This window comes from Saimiri boliviensis, chromosome 18, assembly GCF_048565385.1.
Source record: "Saimiri boliviensis isolate mSaiBol1 chromosome 18, mSaiBol1.pri, whole genome shotgun sequence".
In the NCBI taxonomy this organism is placed as follows: domain Eukaryota; kingdom Metazoa; phylum Chordata; class Mammalia; order Primates; family Cebidae; genus Saimiri; species Saimiri boliviensis.
Window position 1 is genome coordinate 48,521,340 of NC_133466.1, and position 6,661 is coordinate 48,528,000.

General features: G+C 40.6%; 1 non-coding gene across 1 annotated transcript; it reads right to left on the reverse strand.

The window, feature by feature from the left end:
- Nucleotides 1-5,201: 5,201 nt before the first annotated feature.
- On the reverse strand, nucleotides 5,202-5,308 carry LOC141582107 (U6 spliceosomal RNA). Its single transcript, XR_012514938.1, has one exon. It is a non-coding gene; the product is annotated as a U6 spliceosomal RNA (small nuclear RNA).
- Nucleotides 5,309-6,661: the final 1,353 nt, after the last annotated feature.

The window sequence follows — 6,661 nt, forward strand, 5'->3', positions numbered from 1 at the left end:
CAAGATGGGTAAAAGACTAAAAGTGAAGACCTAAAATTATAAAAACCCTAGAAAAAAACCTAGGCAATACCATTCAGAACATAGGCATGGGCAAAGACTTTATGACTAAAACACCAAAAGCAATGGCAATAAATGTCAAAATTGACAAATGCTTCTGCACAGAATTAAACTAAACTAAAAAGCTTCTGCACAGAAAACTAAAATGAAACAAAACACAACTATCATCGGAGTGAATGGGCAACCCACAGAATGGGAGAACATTTTTGCAATCTATCCATCTGACAAAGGACTAATATACAGAATCTACAAAGAACTTAAATTTACAAGAAAAAACCAACTCCATCAAAAAGTAGGCAAAGACTATAAACAGACACTCCTGGAAAGAAGACATTTATGAAGCTAACAAATATATGATGAAAAGCTCATCATCACTTGTCATTTCAGAAAAACAATAATTAAAAAAGTCAGAAAACAACAGATGCTGGAGAGGATGTAGAGATGTAGGAAATCTTTTACACTGTTGGTGGGAGTGTAAATTAGTTCAAACATTGTGGAAGACAGTGTGGTGATTCCTCAACGATCTAGAAATAGAAATGCCATTGGACCCAGCAATCCCACTACTGGGTATATACCCACAGGATTATAAATCATTCTACCACAAAGACATATGCACACATATGTTTACTGCAGCACTGTTCACAACAGCAAAAACTTGGAACCAACCCAGATGCCCATCAATAATAAACTGGATAAGGAAAATGTCACACATATACACCCACAGCCATGAAAAAGAATGAGTTCATGTTCTTCTCAGGGACATGGATGAAACTAGAAACCATCATTCTCAGCAAACTGACACAAGAACGGAAAACCAAATGCCACGTGTTCTTACTCATAAGTGGGAGTTGAACAATGAGAGTACATGGACACAGGGAGGAAAATATCACACACCTGGGCCTGTTGCGGATGGGCCTAGGGGAGGGATAGCATTAGGAGAAATACCTAAGTTAGATCACGGGTTGATGATAATAATAATAAAAGAAATATGCTTTTAATTATAAAGCTCTTAAAGAAAATCCTTTTGAATCTCTTACTACCACATCATAGCTGGGACAAACTGCTGATATTTAAAAAGTAACAAATATCAAACCAGAAAGAATTAGATTTAGGAACCAAACTCAGGATGCTGTAGGGAACAGGGCAGAATCTTAGGATTGGAAGGTCACCACTGCTCCTTCAGTCTGGCCTTGGCTGATAAAAGATGGCCTAATGTGGACAGAAACTCTTAGGTTAAAAAAAAAAAAAAAGAAGAAATTTCTACAAACTAGAAAATACATACTTGGCAGCTACAAGAGTTTTAGCCAATTCAGATGACTTGCTTCCCAAAATTTGGAACATTCCCTTGGATTTGACCAAGTCAGAAAGATATGGTCATACTTGATGAAAGAAAAGTGAAATAAAATCTCAAACATAAATAAATAAAAAAAGTTAAGCAAAATTAAAAAATGCACAATAAATATGATTACTGAGTGTCTTAATGTTAAGGAGAAATTAAAACTAAGTGGTTGGTAATCTTAACTTTTAGTCATTAAGGAAAAATTTTAAGACAAATCTCTAATTTAGCCACTTACTTGGAAATAAGGCTCAGGCTGATGACTGTTCTCTACCATCTTAGAAACAGGAAAAAATTCACACTCACCTTTCCTGTCAGAAGCAAGCTGAGACTCAAGAAAGGAAGTGCCAGCTCTCCACCATCATGGAAGCAGAAAAACCTGTCTTCCTTACCGGAAATGAGAAAAACTTCACAAAAGGAGCTGTAAAGCAAAATCAACCTTACCTCTGAACCAAATTTTGGGAGATCCGGGACTCTCCAGGGGGCAGAAGCTCCCAAACCTCAGCAAATCATCTATCCCGTTGGTTTGAACAATAAGGATAGCCCAGGTTGGTATCAAGCAATAATAACATTTATCAAAGGTCAGGGCCACATTGGCAATGTCCTTCTCTCTCTTTTTTTTTCTTCTGAGGTAGAGTCTCGCTCTGTTGCCAGGCACCAGACTGGAGTGCAGTGGTGCAATCTCAACTCACTGCAACCTCTGTGTCCTGGGTTCAAGCAATTCTCCTGCCTCATCCTCCCAGGTAGCTGGGACTACAGGACCATGCCACCACGCTCAGTTAATTTTTTTTTTTTTTTTTTTTTTTTTGTATTTTTAGTAGAGATGGGGTTTCACCATGTTGTCCAGGATTGGCTTGTACTCTTGACCTCATGATCCGCCCGCCTCGGCCTCCCGAAGTGCTGGAATTACAGGCTTGAGCCACCGCGCCGGGCCCATGGCCTTCTCTTTTTATCTTTATTCATATAGCCTGTTTTGTCAGAAACCAGGATTGCAACACCTGCTTTTTTCTGTTTCCCATTTACTTGAAGGATTTTTCTCCATTCATTTTGAGCCTATGTGTGGGAGTTCATGTGAGATGGGTCTCTTAAAGACAGCATACTCAAATGAGTCTTGGCTCTTTATCTATCTTGCTGCCCTATGTCTTTCAATTGGAGCATTTAGCCCATTTACATTTAAAGTTAGCAATGATATGTAAGGATTTGATCCTGTCATCATGCTCCTAATTGATAACTTCACAGACTTGTGTACGTGGTTTGTTTTTTTAGCATCACTGGTCTGTGTAATTCAGTGCATTTTTGTAGTGGCTGGTGATGATCTTTTCGTTCCATATTAAATTCTACTTTCAGGAGCTCTTGTAAGATAGATCTGCTGGTAATGAATTCCCTCAGCATTTGCTTGACTGAAAATGATCTTATTTCTCCTTCACTTATGACACTTAGTTTTGCTGGACTTGAAATTCCAGGTTGAAATTTTTTTCTTTAAGTAGTTGAATATCTCTTCTGGCTTGTGGGGTTTCAGCTGAGCAGTTCACTGTTAGTCTGATGGGATTCCTTTTGTAGGTGACCTTGTCTTTCTCGCTAGCTGCCTTTGACAAGTTTTATTTCATTTTGATCTTGGAGAACCTGATGATTATGTGTCTTAGAGATGTTCTTCTTGTGGCATATCTGAGGTTCTCTAGATTTCCTGAATTCAATGTTGTTCTGCCTGGCTAGGTTGGGGAAATTCTGATGAATGATATTCTGAAATATGTTTTCCAATTTGGTTACATTTTTGACATCTCTTTCAGGTACATTAATATGGCATATATTTCACCGTTTTACATAATACTTTATTTCTCAAAGGTTTTGTTCATTCCTTTTTATTCTTTTCCCCCATTCTTGCCTCTTTTCTTTCAGAAAGCCAGTTTTCAAGCTCTGAGACTCTTACCTTTGCTTGATCTATTCTACTAGGTGGTCTTGCACATGAGATGGTGCTGGTCTGACCTCAGCACTCCTTAGTCTGCTTGCCTCTCCCAGGACCCCAGCCTGGCAACACCTGCTTACAGGGCACCCTTGGGTGCCCACACACATTACAAAAATTTTTATAAGGCAATCACACACAATTACCATGTGGCTGCATTATAAAAATTCATGTAGTGTGCTTTTCAGCTCTATCACATCAGTTTATTCTTTTTTAAAAAGCTGTACTTCAGGTTATAGGGTACACATGCAGATCATGCAGAATTGTTGCATAGGTACACATATGGCAATGTGGTTTCCTGCCTCCATCCAGTCACATACATCTGGCATTTCTCTTCAGGTAATCCCTCCCTGACCTCCCCAACCCCTGGTGTCCCCCTGTTGGCCACCCCCAAAAAGACCCCAGTGTGTGATGCACCCCTCCCTGTGTCCATTTGTTATCATTATTCATCACCTGCCTATGAGTGAGAACATGCAGTGTTGGATTTTCTTTCTTCTGTCACTTTGCTGAGAATGATGGTTTCCAGATTGATTCATGTCCCTACAAAGGACATAAACTCATCGTTTTTTGTGGCTGCATAATAGTCCATGGTGTATGTGTGTCACATTTTCCTTGTCCAGTCTATCGTCTCTGGACATTTGGGTTATTTTCAGGTCTTTGCCATTGTAAACAGTGCCACTGTGAACATACGTGTGCATGTTTCTTTATAATAGAATGATTTATAATCCTTTGGGTATATACCCAGTAATGGGATTGGTGGGTCAAATGGAATTACAATTTCCAGGCCCTTGAGCAAGTGCCACACTGCCTTCCACAATGGTTCAACTAGTTTGTACTCCTAGCAACAGTGTAAAAGTGTTCCTATTTCTCCACATGCTCTCTGGTATCTGTTGTCTCCAGATTTTTTAATGGTCACCATTCTAACTGGCATGAGGTGATATCTCAATGTGGTTTTGATTTCTCTAATAACCAGTGATGATGAGTATTTTTTCACATGTTTATTGGCCTCATATATATCTTCTTTTCAAAAGTGTCTGTTCATATCCTTTGTCCACTTTTGAACGGGTTTGCTTGTTTTTTTCCTTGTAAATCTGTTTTATTTCTTTGTAGATTATGGATATCAGCCATTTGTCAGATGGGTAGATTGCAAAAATTGTTTCTCATTCTGCTGGTTGCTGGCTCACTCTAACGATGGTTTCTTTTGCTGTACATAAGCTCTGGAGTTTAATAAGGTCCCATTTGTCTATTTTCCTTTTTGTTGCCAATGCTTTTGGTGTTTTAGTCATGAAGTACTTGCCTACACCTATGTCCTGAATGGCTTTGCCTATTTTTTTTCTAGATTTTTTTATGGCATTAGGTCTTATGTCTAGATCTTTAATCCATCTGGAGGTAATTCTACTGTAAGGTATCAGGAAGAGGTCCAGTTTCTGCTTTCTGGACACTGGTAGCCTGTTTTCCCAACAACAATTATTAAACAAGAAATCCTTTTCCCATTGCTTGTCTTTGTCAGGTTTATCAAAGGTGAGATGGTTGTATATGTGTGGCATTGCCACCAGGACCTCTGTTCTGTTCCATTACTCTATTTCTCTGTTTTAGTACCAGTACCATGCTGTTTTGATTCCTGTAGCTTTGTATTATAGTTTGAAATCGGGTAGCATGATGCCTCTGGCTTTGTTCTTTGTGCTTAGCATTGTCTTGGATATCCACACTCTCTTTTGCTTCCATATGAAGTTTAAGGTGGGTTCCTCCAGTTCTGTGAATAAGATCATTGGTAGCTTGCCGGGGACAGCATTGAATCTATAAATTACTTTGGGTAGTATGGCCATTTTCAAGATATTGATTCTTTCTACAAATATGGAATGCTTCATGAATTTTTAGGTCCTCCTTGAGCAGGGGCCATGCTAATCTTCTCTGAATCATTCCAATTTTAATATATGTGCTGCCAAAGTGAGCACCAGTAATGTTGTTTATACTGGATATATTGCCTGTTAGCTCCTGCGATGTTTTACAATGATTTTTGGCCTCCTTGCATTGGATGATGACATACTTCTTTCACTTAGTGAACTTTGTTTCTACCCACATTCTGAATTCTACTTGTATCATTGCAGACATGTCAGCCTCTGGCCAGTTCTGAAAACTTGAACAGGCTGAACAGTTGATGTAATCATCTGGAGGAAAGAAGGCATGCTGACATCTTGAGTTTCAGTGTTCTTGCACTGATTTTTCCTCATCTTTATGAGCTTATTCACCTTCAACCTTTGAGGTTGCTGACCTTTGCACAGGATATTTTTCTTTTATCATATTTGATGATCTTGAGGGTTTGATTGTGGTTTAAAGTAGAATCAGGCAGCTACCTTTGGTTTTGGAGGATTTTAGGGGGTCAAAATTCACCTCTCAATTCCTGGGCTGTGTGCTTTAACTCTGGGAAACTTATATTGGGTCTCAACTTTGTTCTCTGGCTCCTCAAAGTTTGGAGTATACTGCACTGAAGGCAGCAAAGTGGGGCAGCTGTGGCAGAGTGTTAGCAGATGCAAACCTGCCTGCTTCCCTGTTGGCATTTGCCCAGTGGTGGAAGTGGTGGAGGCAAGACAGCTTGGTGGCGGCCAGAATACCCCTTCTGTGTGTGCTGTTGCATTGGAGGTAGTGTTGGTTCAGGCCGGGGTGCTGGCCTGTGCATGTCTGGGTGCCGTCTCTGTGACCCCCTAAGCAGCAACGACCACTCTACGTATATTAGCATTCCCTTTTCGTGCACAGAATTAGCACAAGGAGAAGGTGTTGGCAGAGGTTGTGATATTGTTCCTCTACCTACCATGGCTCTTTCTTCAATGGGAGTTGGTGTGGGTTGAAGTGTGTGCTACATTCCCATGTGCTAGTAGGGCAAGTGCAGCAAAATCCACTCATGTAAACACACACCAGCATAGTGACGTAGGACGTTTTTGTATAAAGAGCTTCAGTATGGAGAGGCAGTGTAGAGGCGGGTGCATGCCTGAAGAGTCCACTTTGCTGCATCTCTTCACTGCTCAGGCCTGGTCCACTGGCACAGAAACAAAGGTGTGGGCAGCTGAGAGTGCCCTGTAGGCAGGCGTGGCCAGGCTGGGGCCCTGGGAGAGGCAAGCAGACTAAGGAGTGCTGAGGTCAGACCAGCTTCATCTCATGTGCAAGAATGCCCAGTAGATATCACGCCTCAGATAACTCTCTGAAAAGTGAGGCCCCAGCACAGCACAGCTGCTCTACAAAAACGTGGCCAGACTTCTTTTTTAAGCAAGTCTCCTTTTATTAAGAGGGAAAATCACATACGTGATCTCTGC